The sequence below is a fragment of the Erinaceus europaeus genome, chromosome 4, assembly GCF_950295315.1.
Source record: "Erinaceus europaeus chromosome 4, mEriEur2.1, whole genome shotgun sequence".
Taxonomy (NCBI): Eukaryota; Metazoa; Chordata; class Mammalia; order Eulipotyphla; family Erinaceidae; genus Erinaceus; species Erinaceus europaeus.
This window is the reverse complement of record NC_080165.1, coordinates 117,911,280-117,933,520: the sequence shown is the minus strand read 5'-3', so window position 1 is coordinate 117,933,520 and position 22,241 is coordinate 117,911,280. Positions and strand designations below refer to the sequence as shown.

The window sequence follows — 22,241 nt, the reverse complement described above, 5'->3', positions numbered from 1 at the left end:
TCAATTTTTTTCCCACCAGGATCATCACTGGGGTTCCATGCCTGCATGACCCCACCATTCCCAGTCTTTTCACGACTCCACTACTTCCAACAGCTCTTTTCCTTAATAGAAGGTGTGAGACTAAGTTAGATAAAGAGGGAGAGAGATACAAAGAGGAGAGACACGCAGTAGTGCTCCAACTGCAGGTGGGGTCTGCTGGCTTAAACCCTGGTCCTTGTTCATAGAAGGGTTTGTGCTCTACCAAGTGTGTCACTGCCTGGCGACAAAATGCTCTTCCTCTTTAGGTCAACAAGGTTCATTCTGTTCTTTATATTCACATTTGTTGCTTTTAATATGATTTTCATTTCAATTTAGAGTTCAGAATTATGATTTATCATGGTTTTAATATCAAAATACCCAAATAATCTCTGTCCTTTCTTTGTCTAATGACTGACGTTTCTATTATATATATTTTCCTTCTTCCATTTTTTTAATAAGATTTATTTTACATGTTTACTGAGCTACAGAGAGAAAGAGAAGCAAGGACAGCACTCTGAGGCATGCAGTGCTGGGGATTGAATTTAGGACTTTATGCTTGCAATGTCAAAGTTCTGCCACAAACCCCCTTCAAGACCACTTTCTTCGAATGTCTAGAAATAGTCCATAAGACCTTGAGCATTATGGACTTAAACTGTTGAGATTTTGTTTTCTTCCTTTGTGGTCTATTAAGTCTAGTTTTAAATAGTATGTACTTTCCAAGTCATTTTCAGTTTTATAGATATGTTTTCAAGTATTGTTGTGTTTATCTAGTGTAGATCTTAATCTAGTCTAAGTTTTGCCTTACCACTGAGTTGTGAACTTCCAGGATCTCATGGAAGGTCCCAAAAAGTAAGTGAGGCCATTAAATCAGCTAGACGTATATAAACGTCTTCTAACTCTTTGTTAACTCTGTATGTTGTTGGAAAAGAGATGGGGGGGATGTTTATCAGCTGGCTATTTTTTTGGATCTGTCATGTTCAATCTACGCTTGTAAGTCTAGTTTATCAGCATCATAACAGGACCACATGAAAATGTCTGTCTGTCACACTTTGGTTAGCTCAAGTATCCCCAGAACCCTGCTTTGTATAGCTTAGACTTCTTAACCTTCCAGAAGCCTGATATCTGACTTCTTATCTAGGGTTATTTGTTTGTTGCATTACAGTCCAGAAGGTGATGCCCTTATAGAAAGCAAGCTTTAGTATACTGCTTACTTTTTATTTATTTTCAGGATTATAGCAGATTGCAGTGATTTCTCTTGCTTTTTTTATAGAAAAAAAAGCACTATATATTTCTTATCTTGATTTCTAGGTGTTTAATTACAGAGGCAGGGGTGAAGTCTAGTACAGGTAAAATGTACCTGGTCAGGAATGTATGTCCATGAGAGACTTTAAAAAATTTTTTATTATTTATTTATTTATTTATTTTTATTTAAGAAAGGAGCCATTAACAAAATCATAGAATGGGGGGGTACAACTCCACACAATTCCCACCACCCAATCTCCATATCCCATCCCCTCCCCAATAGCTTTCTCATTCTCTATCCCTTTGGGAGTATGGACCCAGGTTTGTTGTGGGTAGCAGAAGGTGGAAGTTCTGGCTTCTGTAATTGCTTCCCCACTGAACATGGGCATTGACAGGTCGATCCATACTCCCAGTCTGCCTCTCTCTTTCCCTAGTAGGGTGGGTCTCTGGGGAAGCGGAGCTCCAGTACACATTGATGGGGTCGTCTGTCCAGGGAAGTCTGGCCAGCATCTTGCTGGCAACCGGAACCTGGTGGCTGAAAAGAGAGTTAACATACAAAGCTAAACAAATTGTTGAAGAATCATGGACCCAAAGGTTGGAATAGTGGAGATGAAGTGTTGGGGGATACTCACTGCAAACTCTTTTTTCTATAATATCTTACTATGGAAAGTTGCAAACAGGGTCTGGCCAATGTCACACCTGGTTAAGTGCACATGCTACCATTCAAAGGACTCTGATTCAAGCTCCCACTTCCCACCTGAAAGGGTGAAGCTTCATGAGCAGTAGAGCTGGTGTTTCTCTTTCTCCCTGTCTCTCCTTCCCTCTTGATTTCTCTCTGTCTCTAGCCGATATATAACAAGTAAATAAAAAAGAAAATTGCAAATATATCCCAAAGTGGAAAAGGTCCACAATAATATAGAATATCAAACTTGTTCTCTATACTCCATCCCAAGTTGTCATATCCTTCTTCGATTATCTAGTTTTTTATTGGGGTTGCATGGTTTGCAGTGTAGTCTTTAGCACATAGGCATATACTTAAATCTCCTCTTGTCAGGTGTCTTAGAGAAAGAAGGATAAATAATTGAAACAATGATAAGACTTAATAGTACCTTAAAAACAAAGAAACAAACAAAAATAACAGAAGGAAAATTATCAAGTGATTTCATGTATAAGTGGGACTTAAGAAAGAGAGACAGGGCAGATGAATACAAAATAAAATGTGGACTTGGCAGGGTGAATTGCATCAAAGCAAATACTATGGGCAGGTGGGGGTTGTGAAAGAGAACTCTGGGGTCCTGCTGTAAAATGAAATTGTACCCATGTGTCAATGACTACACTGTAAACTGTTAATTCCCCCAATAAAATTGGGGAAAAAGCAGAAGATAAAATAGTTCTTATTGAACTGCTACTTTATTTATTATTTATTCTTGAAGTATAAATCAAATTTTATCTTTGCAAACTTAGAGCTTAACCTAATCATTTTGAAGGTCGCCAAATATTTTTTGCACATAAAGTGTTCTTTTTTTTTCTTTTGATTTAACAATGATCGACAAGACCACAGGATAAGAGTGGTACAATTCCCCATGATTCCCACCACCAGAATTCCGTATCCTATGCCCTTCATTGAAAGCTTTCCTGTTCTCTATCCCTCTGGAAGCATGGACCCAGGATCATTATGGAGTACAAAAGGTGGAAAGTCTAGCTTCTGTAATTGCTTCTCTGCTGGACATGTGCATTGGTTGCCAAATATTATTATGGGATATAATTGACATAGGACACGGTGCAATTTAAGGTATAAAATATATTACTTTGATACAGTTATATGTTTTAATGTGACTGTAATTTTGCTATTCATAAATACAGTGCAACGTTGCTGTGTGTAATTATTTGATAAAAATTAGTGAGCCTACAGTGTCATATTACTACCACACAAAGCCAAATGTATTTAAATATATATTTGATTTACTTCCTCCCTCCCTCCCTTCCTCCTTTCCTTCCTTCCTTTCTTGTCTAAAGGACATTACAGTTATACTATTAAGTTCAATAGATTATAAGTCTTAAGCATTCTCTTTTATATAAATGTGGCCAGATATAGCTGAAATTGATAAAGTACAGTAATCTGGCAATTGAATTACTGTCATGAGTATAATAGAAAATATCTGTTCAGGGAGTCGGGCTGTAGCACAGCGGGCTAAGCGCAGGTGGCGCAAAGCACAAGGACCGGCATAAGAATCCCGGTTCGAACCCCGGCTCCCCACCTGCAGGGGAGTCGCTTCACAGGCGGTGAAGCAGGTCTGCAGGTGTCTATCTTTCTCTCCTCTTCTCTGTCTTCCCCTCCCTCTCTCCATTTCTCTCTGTCCTATCCAACAACAACAACAACAATAGTAACTACAACAATAAAACAACAAGGGCAACAAAAGGGAATAAGTAAATAAAACAAATATAAAAAAAATTTTAAAAAAAGAAAACATCTGTTCAAAGTGAGATTTGTATGAAGCATTTTATCAAGATGATTTATTTTATGAAGATAATTTAGAAGATAAGCCATGAAACAATGTGGAAAATGTTTTGAAATAATAGAACACTCAATACTAAGTGAAAGACACTGTACCTTTTAATTCATGTACCTTTTAATTTGTAGTACTTATTCTATGTTTTTGCATAAATGGTTGAAATATAAAAATGTCTCTAAAGGTGATGTATCATAGGTAATATGGTGAATCATATGTCAGGAGTTATCTAGAAAAAATAAATAAATTGGTTTTTCTAATAATTAATGGGAATTATTTTTTATTTCAATTATTTATCTCTTTAAATTTACTTTAGTAGTTTTTTTTAAGAAATTCAAAAGTAAATTCTAAATGGATCAATAATTTAGGTATTAGGCCAGAAACCATCAAATATTTAAAGGAAACAATAGGCAGAACTCTATTTCATGTAAGTTTTAGGAGTATCTTTGCTGATTCAAATACAATTGCAAGGAAAACAAAGACAAACAGACAAGGACAAAAAAACAATGGGACTGGGGCCGGGTGGTGGCGCACCTGGTTGAGTGCACATATTACAGTGCACAAGGGTCTGGGTTCGAGTCCCTGGTCCCCACCTGCAGGGGGAAGGCTTTACGAGTGGTGAAGTAGGTTTGCAGGTGTCTCTCTGTCTCTCTCCTCTCTATCTCCCCTCCTCCTCTCAATTTCTGGCTGTCTCTATCCAATAAATAAGTAAAGATAAAAAAACAATGGGACTAAATCAAACTAAAAACCATCATAACAGAGAAACTCCCTATGGAATGGGAAATCTTTATGTATAAGACATCAGAAAGAGGGTTGATAACCAATAATGCACAAAGAACTCACCCAAATCAACAAAAAAAAAGGAGAAACAATTCCATTGTAAATTGGGGAGTGTTGGGGGGAGACATAGAGTTTTCTCTCAAGAAGAGATTTAAAGGGACAGTAGATATATGAAAAAAATGTTCAGATGGAGCTTGAAGGAATCTTGTTAAGTGAGATAAGTCAGAATCAAAAAGATGAATATGGAATGATCTCACTCATAGACAGAAGTTTAAAAACACGATCAGAAGGGAAAACACAAAGCAGAACATGGACTGGAGTTGCTATATTGCACCAAAGTAAACAACTCTGGGGTGGGTGGAAGTGTTCAGGTCATGGAACATGACAGCAGAGGAGGACCTAGTGGGGGTTGAACTGTTGTGTGGAAAACTGGGAAATGTTATGCATGTACAAGCTACAGTATTTTACTGACAACTATAAACTACTAATCTCCCAATAAAAAATTTTTTTAAAAAGAAAAAATGCTCAAATTTACTGATGACCAGGGAAGTGCCAGTAAAAATAAGGAGATACTATTTTATATCTGTAAGAATGCCATACACTAAAAAAGACAGAAATGCCAGCTGTTGAAGAAGTCTTGGGGGATGGGGGAGAGGGATTCTTCTACAGTGCTGATGGGAATGCAAACTGTTCCAAATAGTGTAGGTTACAGTTTTCATTCTCTTCAGAGCACTAGAAATGAACCTACTTTATGACCTGATAATTGTTCTCCTGAAGATATGTCCAGGGAAAACAAAGACATCTACATGGAAAGACCTATGCACACCTATAGTCATAGCAGCACAAATTGGAATAATCCAAACCTGAAAAAATCTAGTTGTTTAAAGGCAGTTGAATGGCTAAGAAAGTAACTAAACTCAGCAAGAATAACAACAACAACAAAATAAGACCCAACACCATCCAAAAGTGGAGGGAGGGCTTGAATAGAATATTTATCCAAGAGGAGATCCAAAAGGTCAACAGACATATGAAAAAAAAATGCTCCAAGTTATTTTCAGAGACATGCAAATAAAGAGAACAAATGAGATATTACACTGGAGAAGTTTTAGGGGCCAAGGAATCCTCCTGCACTGCTGGTGGGAATATATACTTGTTCAAACCCCATGGAGAGCAGTCTGGAGAACTCTCAGAAGACTAGAAATGGAAGTACACTAAGACCCATCATTTGCTCTCCAGTAGATATATCCTAAAGAAACAAACACACTTATCCAAAGGGACCTGTGCATAACTATATGCAGACCAACATGACTTGTAATAGCCAAAACAACAGATGAGTGGCTGAGAAAGTTGTGACATATCTATCTCTGACTCTGTCTCTATCTATCTATCTATCTATCTATCTATCTATCTATCTATCTATCTATCTATAGCAGCTATTAACAGTGATGAATTTACCTTCTATGCCTCATCTTGGATGGAGTTTGAAGGGATCATGCTAAGAACCAGAAAGAAAAGGATGAATATGGAATATTCTCACTCATGGACAGAAATTGAGAAATAACAGAATGGAGAAACACAAAGTAGAACTTGGACTGTGGGAAGGGGGAGGGTCCTTCCTTATGACCCAGCAATTCCTCTTCTGGAGATAAATCCAAGCAAAACAAAAACACCTAAACGCAAAGACATATGTACACCTATGTTTATAGCAGAGTTTGTAATAACCCAGACTCAGAAGCAAGCCAGATGCCCAATGACAGATGACTAAGACATTTGTCCTGCATGCACACAATGGGATACTATGTGGCTATAAAAATGATGATTCCATCACCTTTGAAGTATCTTGGTTAGAGTTTGAAGGCATCATGTTGAGTGAGACAAACCATAAAGAGAAAGAACAGTACTGAATGATCTTCCTCCTAAGTGGAACTTAAGAAGACAGTAAGGAAAAACATAAGGTGAAACTTAAACTGGGTATGGTATATTACACCAAAGTAAAGGACTCTGGGGGAAAAAAACTGAAAGTGACAGGATGAAGGTACGTTGGGATCAGGTGCCCTTAGGTTGGGAGAGCATGTGCCTCACAGACACCTTTCAAAGGGAGAGTAAAAGGGAGATGGGAGGCTTGCCTATATGTTAAAGTCTATACTGTAATAAACTGTTAATCCACCAATATTTTTTAAATGTGATAATTATGGATAATATCATGAATCTCTCAAAAGTAAACCTGAAAAAATTAAATTAATATATTTTCTGATGGATTAAAAGGGATGCATAGTGGTTTCCTTTTTAATTTACTTGAATACTTTTTCAGAAATAAATATAAATTAAGTGAAAAAATAATTGATAGTTTAAATCAACTTAAACTGTGCATTTAATTTACTAAGACCTGCTAATGAGGCCAGAATTGCAACTGCTCTGAAAGGAGAATGACAGAAGAAAAACAAGATGTTGAAGCCAAGTTAAATAAAATGAAGAGTTTTGTAAGAGAGAATTCAAGTTGGGAAGTTAATCGCCCATGGCTAAACAAACAAATTTAATACCACTAGGGAAGCTCCACAAGTCTTAGCTCAAAATATCATGTTGGCAGTTGTGAAAAGTTGTTAATATATCCTTACACTAGAGATATTTTGGACATGTGTGTACAAGTTCAAATAATACATTGATTTGATAAATACATAATTAAATTGGTAACTTGTGAACAATGAAAATAATCACATTGTAATAAAGAACTAACTATGAATAGCAATTTTTTTACACTGGAATGCATTGCTCAGGTAATTTTTAAAATTTGGATTGTACATAGTACTTAGACTGCTTATTTCTCTCAATGGAGATACTCTTTCCTGCATAGTGTATCACAATTGGTTAACTGTTAGTGCCTTTTTCTTCTTTGTCAAGTTTCCAAATGAGTTTCTCATTTATCTGTTAGTGTTTGGTTCTGTCATTTAGTAATGAAAAGCACTCATACATTAGTGTGTTGTGCTCCTCTCTCGTTCTTTCTCCCTCTCTGTATGCACATTTTAAAATGTCACTTTAGTTTAATTAGATAGTTAATGTTGAAGTGAGTCAAGTTTAGTCCTCCCTTTCAAACCCCTCTCTGAGATGAAAACTGAAGGTGTCAATCTAAATCCTGCCTGATATAAATATAAAAGATAAGATTCTCTCTTCTCATGGTCAATATCAACAGTAAGAATTCCTATATGGTTCGTGATTGGGCTTAGATATTGTCTTAAAATTAAAGACTATCTTTCTTTAATCTTGCACTCAACTTACGTAAGAGTGAGAAGTATTACTGTTTTTAAGTGGTACAATTTGCTTAAACACTTTTAATCTGTATGAGTTTATGCCTGACATCACCAGAGCTTGTCAGGGGATTCTGTGTTTTATTAATGAAAACCCATTTCTGACCTTAAGTACCCTAATTTTCAGAATGTTAGTTGTTGATAGAGATACAGATAACAGAAGATATTTACTTTTAAATTCCTGTTGAAATTTCTACTTTTCTGCTTTCATATTTTTAAAATAAAGTACATACATCACTAAAATCATAGTTAAGTAACATATGTACAGCACAAATGGTCTCTACTTTAACGAACATTACAGACCTCATAATGATAATACTGAATTTGGTATAGCTTCTGTAGAAATATATCACCTAAATTCTTGGGTGAACCTAGTCTAAATAAAGAATTCTAGAGAGATGAAGTTGTAATATTTTTTAATTAGCAGATGTGACTATACCAGCATAATAATAGATACTGTTTTTACTATAGATAAAAATGGTCAATTTAAAAGTTATAATAATACTAATAATTATACTGAGGAATAATAAAAACTAGCTATTGTTTCCCGAGTATTAGGTTGAAGATTCTTCACCTTATTTATTAGCTACAGTGTTTCAAATAGTTTTTTTTTTTTTCTGGTGAAGAATTTCACAGAAATAGTAAGCAGCAGAAACAGAACACAAATTCTTTACTCACTAATTTAAAAATGCCACACTCATTTCTTTAAAAACATTATATATTTATTAATGAGAGGTGGAGGGAGATATCCTACAGAGAATCAAGAGTATCATTCTAGTCAGGGATTGAAGGCGTCATGCTTGATCAGTTAATTATCTATTGTGATTTCTTTGAGGCCACACATTAATTTTTGTTTCTACCATATACGGCTTTTAATACACATTTTAGACACAATTCTGTTAGAATTTCTAGAACACACTTATAGCAGGGAAAAGGATCTAGAATTCTTAACTTTATTAAAAGTTGTGCCAGTAAAAATGTGGAAAATTTCTTTTCTGTTTTTAAGCTTCTATTTAAGATGTGACTCAAGTTCATTGAAAATAAGTTGAGATGTATTTTTCACCATGGAAGTTTATGGGAAAGCACAGAAACAGGGCCCTTCTGTAGAATATTTATTTTCCCCAGATCATAACTGGTTTGATATTAAGACTACTACTGTGGCTTTTTAAGCAATGGAGTAACAAAACTACTTATTCAGTTTATAGATTCTCATAATAGTTCACATAAGTAACTTTGAAAAATAACTCTTTAACTACTGTAGTTCCTGGGCATAGAGGCCAGTCCTAAGCTAAGCTGGTTTCTGATGACATTTCTTTAGCAGTTATTATATTGCCTGTCATTTATTTATTTATTTATTTATTTATTTTTGCCACAGCTCTTATCTCTGGGGCTAGTGCCTGCATGATTCCACCTCCCCTGAAACCATTTTTTTTTTCTTTTCCTTAACATGTGCACTCTACCAAACGGGCCACTATCTATACATGTCTTTTATAATATCTCTAAAGAGCTTTATATCATTGCTCGTGTTTGAAGACTATGTTTTTTATGGGAAAATTCCATATTATATATTCTAGTAATTTAGGGTCTTGAATATAAGAGCTAAAGAAACAAAATATTTAAAAAGAAAAGTGAATATTTAGAGTAAAAGTAAAGAGTAAGCTCACCTGGTTAGTGCATCTAATTTGTTGTGTGCAGGACCCAGCTTTGATTCTGGTTCCTACTGCACAGGAGAAAGCTTCAATGTTCTGGTGTCTTTTACTTTCTTTCTCTTTTTCTCTGGGGAAAAAAAATAAAAAGTCAGCTTGGAACGGTGATGTCCAAGTAATATAAAAATAAAAATATTCTTAGTAGGAAATACTATCTCCATTCATGCTGCCATAGCAAAATACCACAGGCTGGGTTGATGTAAAGAACAGAGTATTTCTCAAGATGATGGTGCCAGCATGATTTATTTCTGGTAAAACTTGTCTTCCTGCCTTCTAGATGTTCACGTTTTCCCTAAGTCTTAATACTGGAGAGTGAGAGTAGAAAAGGGAGACAAAAAGGTCTCTCCTGTCTCCTCTTTTAAAGGCAGTGGTATCACTGTTAGAGTTAGACTCAGATGACCTCACCTAACCCTGGTAGTTCCCAAAGGCCTCATTTCCAAATTCTGTCTTATTGACGCTTAGAGATTTAGCATGTGAATTTTGGGATAGAAACACTGACTTTATAAATCTGGTCATTAATATTAATTATGAAAGTCAAATCACTCATAGTTGTTTTTTATTAACTAAATGGGGTATCACATTAATTATTCAAATTGGCATATTTCCTCAGGTTTTACTAATGTGTATTATGTGGTCATCTAGTTGGAATCTGTTCTTGACCAGAAATCTATCAATATGATACTTTTGTTAAAACATTTTTAGTTTCTGAGATGATTATTTATTGTTCATGGTGTCACTTTGAAAATAAGACAGAAGAAAAATTACCTCTGAACTAAGAGTGATGTCAGCTGATTTAAAGATTTATAAAGGACAGCCATTATTAAGAAATCAACTATTTTGATATGATTATATAGTGAATGTGAAAATTTTAGGATGAATTTATTAAAGATCGGTATATTATCCATTAGCATGCAAAATGTCAAAGCATTATTCAGTATGTTTTAGAGAGAGTGAAGAGAATCCTGTGAGTTTTTTCATCAGTTATTTATTTATTTATTTATTGGGGGGTAATAATTTACAGTGTAGTCATTGACACATGAGTGTAATTTCTCATCTTCCTGTGAAAGTTCTTTTCAGAATACTCTCACCCGTTACTTAGGTCCTTGTACAGCACTATGCACAAGGATTCCCACATTCTCTTCAGTCCCTGCCTTTCCCTTCTTCCCCAGAGTCCTTTGTTTTGATGTAATACACCATGCCCAGTCCAAGTTTCACTATTCTCTCTCCCTGTCCCTATTTATTAAACTTTACCTATACGTGAGATCATTTGGTGTTTGCCCTTCTACTTTTGGCTTATCTCACTGATTTATAACATCATAATAGCTATTGGGAAAATACTCAAAAATAATATAGTGACTCTTAAGATGGTAAGATTCTTAATATCTTTTATTATTAAGAGGAGTATTTTATTATTAATTTGAAAAGATTTATTTTATTTTAGAAGACAGAGTGAAATTGAGAAGAGAGAGAGAACAGAAAGGGAGAGACTGAGAGAGACATCTGCAACACTGCTTCACTTCTTTGAAGCTTCCTTCCCCGCTGCAGGTAGGGATTGAGAGTTTGAACCCAGGTCCTTGCACGTAGCAATGTATGTGTTCAACCAAGTGTGCCACTGCTTCACTGCTTACCCCAAATGCCTTTTATTATGATTGATGCATACTATAGCATTTTAGGAATAAATAATTCCAAAATTAGACTAATAAGTAGACTCAGGGAATTCTTCTGTTGGTCACATTCTATGTATTTCAGCCATTCACCTGAGTTCAAGTTACTATTTTCATTCATTATTCTCCATAATAATGGTAAGGAAGAGTTGCACATATTTAAACTAAAAGTAGCAATTTTTCATGTTTGTCTACAATTAGGTTACATTTCACAAATCTTCTACCAATTTCATTGCTTAGTAAAGAAATGGAAAGATTTTTGCATTTTTCTTACAAAATTGATTTTGCAGAAATATCTCAATTTGTTAAAGTAGTACGATGAATTTTAGAGTTGATTTTTCCAAATAAAATTAAATGATGCTGTTTATCTTCTTTTAGTCATTGCTTGGACTTTGCCATTGCTAGATGACTTTCAGAGAGAGAGAGAGACAGAGACAGAGACAGAGACAGAGACGGGAGCAGGGTGAGGGGAGGAAAATCACGACATTCAAGCTTCCCAGTGTGGTGGGAAACTCTTGAACCAGGATTGCTTGCATGTCAAAGCAGGCATGGCACACTTTGAGTTGAATTATCTTTCTGGTCCAGTAATTTATCTCATTATAAAGTAAATTATTTTTTTAAACTGTGAAGAGATCATTTAAAAAGATTCCTATAATGTCTTTCCAAGCTTACATGGTACTTTGACATAAATTCAAAAACTATCATTTACAAGTCATGTAAAAAAAAAAGTCTGAACAGTTTTGAAGTCATTTTCAAAGATACAGGATCCCATTAACCAGAAACAAGTTCTTTCTTTCTCTCTGTCTGTCTGTCTCTCTCTCTCTTTCTTTTGCCTCCAGAGTTATTGCTGGGGTTCGGTGCCTGCAATATGAATCCACTGCTCCTAGAGGCCATTTTTCAATTCTTTTTTTTTTTTTTTTGGATAAGACAGAGAAATTGAGAGGGGAGGAGAAGATAGAGAGGGAGAAAAATAAATACCTGCAGACATGCCTGCCACACCGCTTACTTTTTTTAAAAAAAGGATTTTATTTATTTATTTAATTTTTTAAAAAAATTATCTTTATTTATTGGATAGAGACAGCGAGAAATCAAGAGGGTGATAGGGAGAGAGACAGAGAGACACCTGCAGCATTACTTCACCATTCGCAAAGCTTTTCTCCTGCAGATGGGGAGCAGGGGCTTGAACCTGGGTCCTTGCACATTGTAATACATGCACTCAACCAGGTGCACCACCACCCAGCCCCGATTTTATTTATTTATTAATGAGAAAGATAGGAGAAGAGAGAAAGAACCAGACATCACTCTGACACATGTGCTGCTGGGGATCGAACTCAGGACCTCCTGCTTGAGAGTTCAAAGCTTTATCACTGCACCACCTCCCAGACCACTGAAACAAATACTTTTTATGAGCATTTTCTTCTTCAAAGATTCACACAGAAATGGACTCCCTCATTATTGAGGTTATATTAAGAAAGTTTAATAAAGGATTTTACTTTTTATAGTTTTACCTGGGACAAAGACTTAAGAATTTGGTAATTCTTATTGTTAGTTTGAAAATAATAGCTTATTAATAATTTTTAGTTAAATATATTTCTGCATTTATATTATATATATATATATTTAAATTTTTTATTTAAGAAAGGATTAATGAACAAAAACATAAGGTAGGAGGGGTACAACTCCACACAATTAACACCACCCAATCTCCATAACCCACCCCCTCCCATGGTAGCTTTCCCATTCTCTAGCCCTCTGGGAGCATGGACCCAGGGTCGTTGAGGGTTGCAGAAGGTAGAAGGTCTGGCTTCTGTAATTGCTTCCCTGCTGAACATGGGCGTTGACTGGTCGGTCCATACTCCCAGTCTGCCTCTCTCTTTCCCTAGTAAGGTGTGTCTCTGGGAAGCTGAGCTCCAGGACACATTGGTGGGGTTTTCAATCTAGGGAAGCCTGGCCAGCATCCTGGTGGCATCTGGAACCTGGTGATTGAAAAGAGAGTTAACATATGAAGCCAAACAATTTGTTGAGCAATCATGGATCCCAAGCTTGGAATAGTGGAAAGGAAGTGTTAGGGAGGTACTCACTGCAAACTCTAGTGTACTTCTGCTTTCAGGTATATATTTTGCAATAGTTTATGGATACGTGTGCACATAAGCTCTCTCTCACAGAAACTGGTGTATATCTAGGTTATGGGACTTTGTTAGAAAGTGAACTACCTGAGATGAAATTAGAGTGTACTATAAAAGGAAAGGTCTCACCCGAGTAATGAAGCTGAAGGGTTGTCATTCCACACGTGAAGTCTCTGGACACAGTCTGAGGTGAAGCATGTTGAGGTGGCAATCGTTGCGTTGGTTAGGTTGTGATTGGCGGATGCAATATTACTTGGTTTGGATTGGGAGATGCATACGGGAAAGTGGGCCCTATCCAAGGGTTCCAGGACTGGGGGAAGTAGGGGCTCTATAGTGGAGATGTGAGGTTCCTGCTGTCTTAGGGTTCAAAAAGACAATCGATAGTTAATGTTATCATCACATTATTTGTTAATTGGGTTAACTTTGAAAAGTCCATTTGTTATGGTTTGCTGTACAGTATCCAGTATCTTGTATATAGCTGTGCTATTGGATGCTTCTAATCTACTTGGTCTAGGCTTTTGAGAGAGTCCGCATAACAAATACACAGCCTATATATTAAAAGGATTCAGTTTGTGTTTTGAGAAACTTTGAGACATACAATTGATTTTCCCCCTCATATTAATTAACTACTGATTTATATGTCTACATTTTGCTAGGAGTGTACATAAACACCATTCTCACCACCAAAGGACTGTGACCCATCCCTCCTGCCCACTCCCAGCCCCCACTGGCCCAGGAATCTGCATGTCTACCCCTCACCACTGGGTTTTTACTTTGGTGCCCTACTTACAATTTGATCAGGTCCTGCTTTTAGTTTCCCTTTCAGATCTTCTTAATCAACTTCTGTTGATGAGTGGGATCATCCCATACTCATCTTTATCTTTCTGATTTAGCTCACTTAACATAATTCCTTCTACCTCTGTCCAAGATGGGTCAGAGAAGGTGGGTTCATTGTTTTTGATAGCTGCGTAGTATTCCATTGTGTATATATACCACAGCTTTCTCAGCCACTCATCTGTTGTTGGGCACCTGGGTTGCTTCCGGGTTTCAGCTATTATGAATTGTGCTGCTATGAACATAGGCGTACACACCTCTTTTTGGTTGGGTGTTATGGAGTCCTTGGAGTGTAACCCCAGGAGAGGAATTACTGGATCATATGGAAGGTCCATGTCTAGCCTTCTGAGAGTTTTCCAGACTGTTCTCCACAGAGGCTGTACCAATTTACATTCCCACCAGCAATGTAAAAGGGTTCCTCTGTCCCCACAACCTCTCCAGCATTTGTTGCTGCTGTCCTTTTTGATGTATGCCATTCTTACAGGAGTGAGGTGGTATCTTAGTGTTGTCTTAATTTGCATTTCTCTGACAATCAGTGACCTAGAGCAGTTTTTCATATGTTTGTTAGCCTTTTGGATCTCCTCTGAGGTGAATGTTTTGTTCATATCCTCTGCCCATTTTTGGATGGGGTCATTTGCTTTTTTGGTGCTAAGTTTGCTGAGCTCTTTATATATTTTGGTGATTAGTTTCTTGTCTGATGTCTGGCATGTGAAGATCTTCTCCCATTCTGTGAGGGGTCTCTTTGTTTGTTTAATAGTTTCTTTGGATGTGCAGAAGCTTTTCAGTTTGATGTAGTCCCATTGGTTTGTGTCTGCTTTAGTCTTCCTTGCAATTGTGTTTGATTCATCAAAGATGTCCTTGAGGTGTCGGTGGGAAATTCTTTTACCAATGTTTTCCTCTAAGTATTTGATTGTTTCTGGTCTGACATCTAGGTCTTTGATCCATTCGGAGTGGATTTTTGTTTCTGGTGAGATAAAGTGGTTCAGTTTCATTCTTCTGCATGTTACAACCCAGTTTTCCCAGCACCATTTATTGAAGAGAGCCTCCTTTTTCCATTTAATCCTTGGGCCCCCTTATCAAAGATTAGATGCCCATAGGTGTTGGGATTTACTTCTGGGCTTTCAATTCTGTTCCACTGGTCTGTGTGCCTATTTTTGTTCCAGTACCATGCTGTTTTGATGATGATGGCTTTATAATATAGTTTAAGGTCTGGGAGTGTGATGCCTCCATTTCTGTTTCTTTTCCTTAAGATGGTTTTGGCAATTCTAGGTGTTTTCAGGTTCCAGATAAATGATTGTAGTGTTAGTTCTATTCTCTTAAAGAAGCTTGGTGGAACTTGGATGGGTATTGCATTAAATTTGTATATGGCTCTGGGGAGAATATTCATTTTGATGATATTTATTCTTCCATCCATTAGCATGGGATATCTTTCCATTTCTTGGTATCAGTTTCTATTTCCTTGAGTAGCAAGTTTTCAGCATACAAGTCCTTCACTTTTTTGGTCAACTTTATTCCTAGGTATTTGATTGATTTCGCTGAAACAGTAAATGGGAGTGATTTCTGGATGTCTTCTTCTTCAGATTTAGTGTTTGCATAAAGAAATGCCACTGATTTTTGTACATTGATTTTGTAGCTTTATACCTTGCTATATTGCCTAATAACTTCCGGTAATTTTCTACTGGATTCTTTAGGTCTTTCTATGTATACTATCATATCATCTGCAAATAGTGAGAGCTTGACTTCTTCCCTTCCAATCTGTATTCCTTTGATTTCTTTCTCTTGCCTGATTGCTATGGCAAGAACTTCCAATACTATGTTGAAGAGTAACGGTGACAGTGGACAGCCCTGTCTAGTCCCCGATCTGAGAGGGAATGCTTTCAGCCTCTGTCCATTGAGTATGATGTTGGCTGTAGGTTTGCTATATATAGACTCCACTATCTTGAGGAATTTCCCATCTATTCCCATTTTTTGTAGAGTTTTGAGCATGAATGGGTGTTGGATTTTGTCAAAGGCTTTCTCTGCATCTATTGAGATAATCATTTGGTTTTTGGCTTTGCTTTTATTGATGTGGTGAATGACATTGATTGACTTATGGATGGTGAACCAGCCTTGCATTCCTGGGATGAATCCCACTTGGTCATGATGAACAATATTTTTGATGTGTTGCTGTATCTGGTTGGCCAAGATCTTGTTTAATATTTTGGCATCTATGTTCATCAGAGATATTGGTCTGTAGTTTTCCTTTTTGTTCTGTCCCTATCAGCTTTTGTTATCAGAGAGATGTTGGCTTCATAAAAGGTGGAAGGGAGTATTCCTGTTTCTTCAGTCTTATGGAATAGCTTAAGAAGTATGGGTATTAACTTTTTCCTGAAAGTTTTGTAGAATTCATTTGTGAAGCCATCTGGTCCCAGATTTTGTTGTTGGGGAGATTCTTAATAACGGTTTCAATTTCTTTGTCTGTGATTGGTACATTTAGATTTTGTAGTTCTTCTTGGTCAGTTTTGGAAGTGCATAGGTTTCTAGGAATTGTTCCATATCTTCCAGATTCTCTAGCTTGGTGGCATATAGTTCTTTATAGAAGTTTCACGGGATTCTCTGGATTTCTGTGGTGTCAGTTGTGATATCTCCTCCATCGTTTACAATTCTATTAATTTGAGTCTTCTCTCATTTTTGTTTGGTGAGTCTGGCTAGGGGTTTGTTTAATCTTTCAAAGAACTATCATTTGGCTTCATTGATCTTTTGTATGGATCTTTTATTTTCGATGTTGTTTATTTCTGCTCAAACTTTAGTGATTTCTGTCCTTCTGGTTGCTTTAGGGTTCCTTTGTTCCTCTTCCTCTAAGTCCTTGAGGTGTGCAGTAAGGTCGTTCATTTGAGCTTCTTCTTGGTGTTTAATATGTGATTGTATGGCTATAAGTTTCCCTCTCAGTACTGCTTTCGTTGTGTCCCAAATATTTTGATAGGTTGTGTCTTCATTTTCATTAGTTTCCAGGAACATTTGAATTTCCTGTTTGAGTGAGTCTCTGACCCAGTGGTTCTTAAGGAGCATGTTGTTTAGTTTCCAAATTCTGTGTCTTTTAATAATTTTCCGTTTGTTGTTAAATGTTAGTTTTACTCCACTGTGGTCTGAGAAGATACTTGGGATTATTTCAATGCTCTTGAATTTATTGATGCTGTCTTTTTGGCCTAACATGTGGTCTATCCTTGAGTATGTGTTATGTGGATTTGAAAAAAAGGTGTATTCCACTTTTTTGGGGTGGAGGAGTCTGAAAATGTCCAAGAGGTCTAGTATGTTGATCTCTTCATTCAATTCTTTTGTATCTTTATTGGTTCTCTGTTTTGTTGATCTGTCTAAGTGTGAGAGTGGGGTATTGAAGTCTCCCACTATTATTGTATTACTATTGATGTATTTTTGAAATTCTTTCAGTAATGCTTAATGTATTTAGATGGTCATTCATTGGGTGCGTAGATGTTAATAATTGTTAAGTCTTCTTGGCTGATTGGTCCTCTAATCATTATGTAATGTCCTTGCCTATCTTTTATTACTTTATTTAATTTAAAATCTATTGTATCTGAGATGAGAATGGCTGTTCCTGCCCTTTTTTGTGGTCCGTTAGCCTGTATGACAGTTTTCCATCCTTTCACTTTTAAGTCTGTGTTTATCTTGTTGTGACAGATGGGATTCTTGCAAGCAGCATATGGTTGGGTTATGTTTTCTGATCCATCCCCCCACCCTGTGCCTTTTGATGGGTGAGTTTAAGCCATTGACATTTATTGATATTATGGATTTAATGTGTTGTAGTGCCATTGTTCTAAAAAAAATTTTGTTTGCTCTGATATATTGCCAGTATTATAGTGATGTTCTTGTTTATAAGAGATCTTTTAGTACCTCTTTCAGGGCCGGCATGGTGATGGTTGCCTCCTTTAACTGTTGTTTATCTAAGAAGGTTTTGATCCCTCCATCTAGTTTGAATGAAAGTCTAGCAGGATATATTATCCTTGGTTGAAACCCTTTTTCGTTCAGGGCTCGATAGATATCTTGCCACTCCCTTCTGGCTTTTAGAGTTTGAGTGGAGAAGTCTGCAGATAATCTTATGGGTTTTCCCTTGTATGTGACTTTTTGTTTCTCTCTTGCAGCCTTTAGGATCCTTTCTTTATCCTTACTTCTTCTCATTGTGACTATGATGTGTCTTGGTGTCTTCAGGTCTGGGTTGATTTTGTTTGGTACTCTCTGGGCCTCTTGAACCTTGATATCCTTTCTGTTATTCAGGTCTGAGAAGTTTTCTTCTATTATTTCCTCTAGAATGTTTGCTTCCCCTTCGTCTCTTTCTTCCTCTGGCAGGCCAATTATACGAATGTTACTTCTTTTGAGATCATCCCATATGTCTCTGTTGTTGTTTTCAGTGTCTCTCAATCTCTTTTTAAGCTCTTTCACCTCTTTCTTTGTTTTCTCTAACTCATCCTCTGTCTGACTAATTCTGTTTTCTGCTTCTATTAGTCTGTTTTCCCTTGCCTCAGCTTCTTTCTTCATTATAGCTTTTTCAGCTTTCAGTTCTCTAATTGTCTCAATATAATCAGTATTTTCCTTGGAGGTCTCTACTGTTGTTTCCCTAATACTGCCATTCCTTTCCTCCAATGTTGTTTTTATTTCTGTGATTAATAAGTTTATTATTGCTTGCATACTTTTCTTATCTATGGTTACTTCTGGCTGATTTGTAGTTTCTTCTGGGCTCTTGTCTTCATTCATTGGAGTAGCAGTTTTATTTGTTTTTGATCTACCCATTTTTTTAAATTTATGTGTTTCTTTTTTTTTATGCTCTGTTGTTCCTCAGTTGTTGTGTCTTGAGTACAAGTAACACTGTACTAAATACCTTTATGACAATTTCACTCACCAACCTCAGGAATTACAATAGCAACTGAAGTAAGTATTGAAGTAGTTTAATCGTTACCAGTTAGCCAAACAATTTCTCCAGTCTGTGAAAAAATAGTAACCAAATCCCAGTGAAGAAAGAGAAAAGAAAGAGATGATAGCAAGAATAGACAGTTATGCAAATCTACTAGCCACCGTATATTCTAGGGGTAACAAGAGGGGAAAGGGAACTAGAGCAGAGATACACACATAGAGTCCACTCTGCATCAGATTTCTTCCCCAAAGTAATTCACAAATTCAGAAAGGCAAAGAAGAAGGAAGAAGTGTATGACTCGATTAAAAAAAAAAAAGAGAGAGAGAGAGACAAGAGAGAGAAAAGGGAGAAGATAAGAAAAAGAGTTGTAATTAAAGAGCAGTGCAAGGAACTTCCCAAATGTGTATCAGTGAATTCAAAAAAGCACTCTGTTTGGTGGTGTGAGGTATCCTGCTAGGAGCTGGTCCCCAGGGACTGCTTATGGCAGGGGGGGTATGCTTGAAAATTAAAAGGATGGAAAAAGAATTTTTTTCCCCTACTCTACTTCTTAACCCAAATTAAGTTATAGTCATCTCCTTGTCACCGCTATGACCCTTTAATGGCTGGCCTGCTAAAGGCAGAAAATCCTATTGTTTCCAGGGGAGTGTGTTCGGAGCTCAGCGGCTAGCAGCTTCTCAGTCCGCCATCTTCCGGGAAACCCCCCCCTCCAGACTTTTTTAAAGGATTTCTCGAAAATGAAAACTAGCTCCAAGTCCTTTGATCCAATGAGAGCTGTACTTAAGAAGTCTTTGGATCCACCCTCAGGGTCGTAGTGGTCCCTGGAGACTCCCAAGAGAAAGCCCCCGAGCTACAGTGCTCCCTCCGTGTCCTCTGCTGGCCACCCAGCAGCACTCTGCAACCGGCGGAGGAGCCGCCTTCCTGGGCGGAGGACAATGCCCGGCCCACCCACCTTGCCCGGTGCCACCTGGGAAGTCTGGGGCAGCCCTCCCGCTAGTCCGTGCCACCTTTACTCTAATTCTTATTGACTGGCCTGCTAAAGGCAGAAAATCCTACCATTTCCAGAAGATGTGACCCGAGCACACGCTGCTAGCAGCTTCTCAGTCCGCCATCTTCTTCTATATTTTATATTTTTAAGAAATATAGAGATTGTGTATAGGCTGTAAGATTTAATTTACTTTAGGTATTACTAAGTCTTGCTGTTAAATGATACTTTTCAATGTGGATTGAAATTGAACTCCACTGATAATTGCATAGCTACTGTTGACATACTATTGAAGTTATTTCTTGAATACATCAAGAGATAATGATATGGAGCTAGTTTTACAGTAAGAAACTATAAATGCACTATAAATGTTTTACTTGGTTCTTTGATCTGATTCTTCTCTTAAAGCAATAGTAACAGTGCATTGGACATTGGTAGTCAAAGGACGAGTCTGAACACTGACTATTGTGACTTATTTGCGTGACCTTGTGGAAACTGTTAAGTATCTGACTTTCCAGTTATTTTTCTTGGTGAGTTGGAGCATAATAGTTATCTCACAGAATCAAATTATGAAATAACCATATCAATTTAAAACAGTAGTGTGTATCAACTACACCTTGCATCTTTCCCCTATGAAAGTCTCCTAAATAAATATTTTTCTTTATAAAAATACATATATATATGTATTTGATAAGACAGAGAAATAGAGAGGTAAAGAGGAGATAGAAGTGAGGGAGAAATACCTAACACTCTGCTTCACCACTTGTGAATCTTCCCCTCATTCCTACAGATGGGGACCAGGGCCTTGAACCTGGATCCCTAATCATGCTAATATGTGTGCTCAACTGGATGCACCACTAACTGGCTCCTCGCTGACTGAATATTTTTCTACTCTCCTGGCACCTACAGTTGTCATTGTGCAGAGGTTAATGCACTGAAAACCCAAGGGACAATTAGAATGTGAAAGGCCAGTTGCTCTTACACAATACTCTTAGATTCTTATGTTTGTTTCATAGGATTTTTATTTTCTTTGATGTTGGGTTGCTTTCTTACTTGATGTCAGGAATTCTTATATATATATATATATATATATATATATATATATATATATATATATATATATTGAGGAGTATCCCTGAAAATTGGTATGTTTAGTTTCTTAGAATTACATGAAGTAACAATAAACAGCTTTTGAGTAGGAGTCCATTGGACTGCCCTATTATATAATACATGAGATCACATGTTCAGGTGAGGATTTTTTTCTGACTTCCCAAAAGCCAATTTTGTTTATTTCTTGTTTATATATTTTTTCTAATTGATTTTTGAGGATTCAGGACTAAGTAGCTGGGATAAAACTCATGTTTGGGAGTAGAACTGTAGCTCCTGATACTTATTTTTGTTTTTAATAGTCCAGGCAGTGATGTGTAATTAATTACTACTAATTGTCAAGTTGATATTACTTTGGGAAAATGTTTATATTATAAAACACAGTCTTTTATAGTAATGGGCATGTGTGTTTACCATTTGATTTAATACATTATAAAACATGTTATTTGTTCCTTTGGAATAGTAGGTAACTAACTACCTATTATAAAGACTTGAGTTCCCAAAGTTCAAATTGGTTTTGGTTAATGCAGCCTATCACATGTGCAAAAGCCATATCCCTTTGGGAATGAGATCTCAGAAACTATCACAAGAAAATGTTGATATTCTGACTTTTGCAATTACTATGAAAAATAAATTCCTGTCTCTAACACAGAATTTCATATTTTGCCAACATCTAAAATTGTGTTCAGGCTTCCTCATTAGCATAAATAGGGCAAAACTTCAGACCCTTCACAGTTCCTGAAAGATTTAATGTGTATATTTGTAAGTTATTAGTGAACATATTTACTAACTTATTTGGTCAGTTGGGGACTAAATGTACTCTCTCTCTCTCTCTCTCCCTTTCTCTTGCCTGTTAATGAGGCTGACTTGTTGAAGAGAGAATGTACTCAAAGTACCCAAGAAAATGTTCAGAATCAGCTGTTCGAAAGACATTTTGGTGGTTGTTAACCCTATTCTAGGAATAGGAACTTCATTACCAATCAGGATGAGGTGATCAGCATCAGATCAATCCTGTTTTCATAAAGTACTACAATGATTCATCCTGGTTTGGAGGAAAACTATTTTCT

At 36.7% G+C, this 22,241-nt stretch overlaps 1 protein-coding gene across 7 annotated transcripts in view; it reads left to right on the top strand.

Annotated features, from left to right (window-relative positions):
• EYA4 (EYA transcriptional coactivator and phosphatase 4) overlaps positions 1–22,241 on the top strand; it is a 318,081-nt gene that overhangs the window by 142,748 nt on the left and 153,092 nt on the right. For 2 of the 7 annotated variants that reach the window (XM_060190430.1, XM_060190429.1), the window contains exon 3: positions 20–112. The exons of the other annotated variants lie outside the window; for them this stretch is intronic. The gene's annotated coding sequence lies outside the window, so the exon portion shown is untranslated. The remainder of the gene's footprint in view (positions 1–19; positions 113–22,241) is intronic. 7 annotated transcript variants of the gene reach the window in all.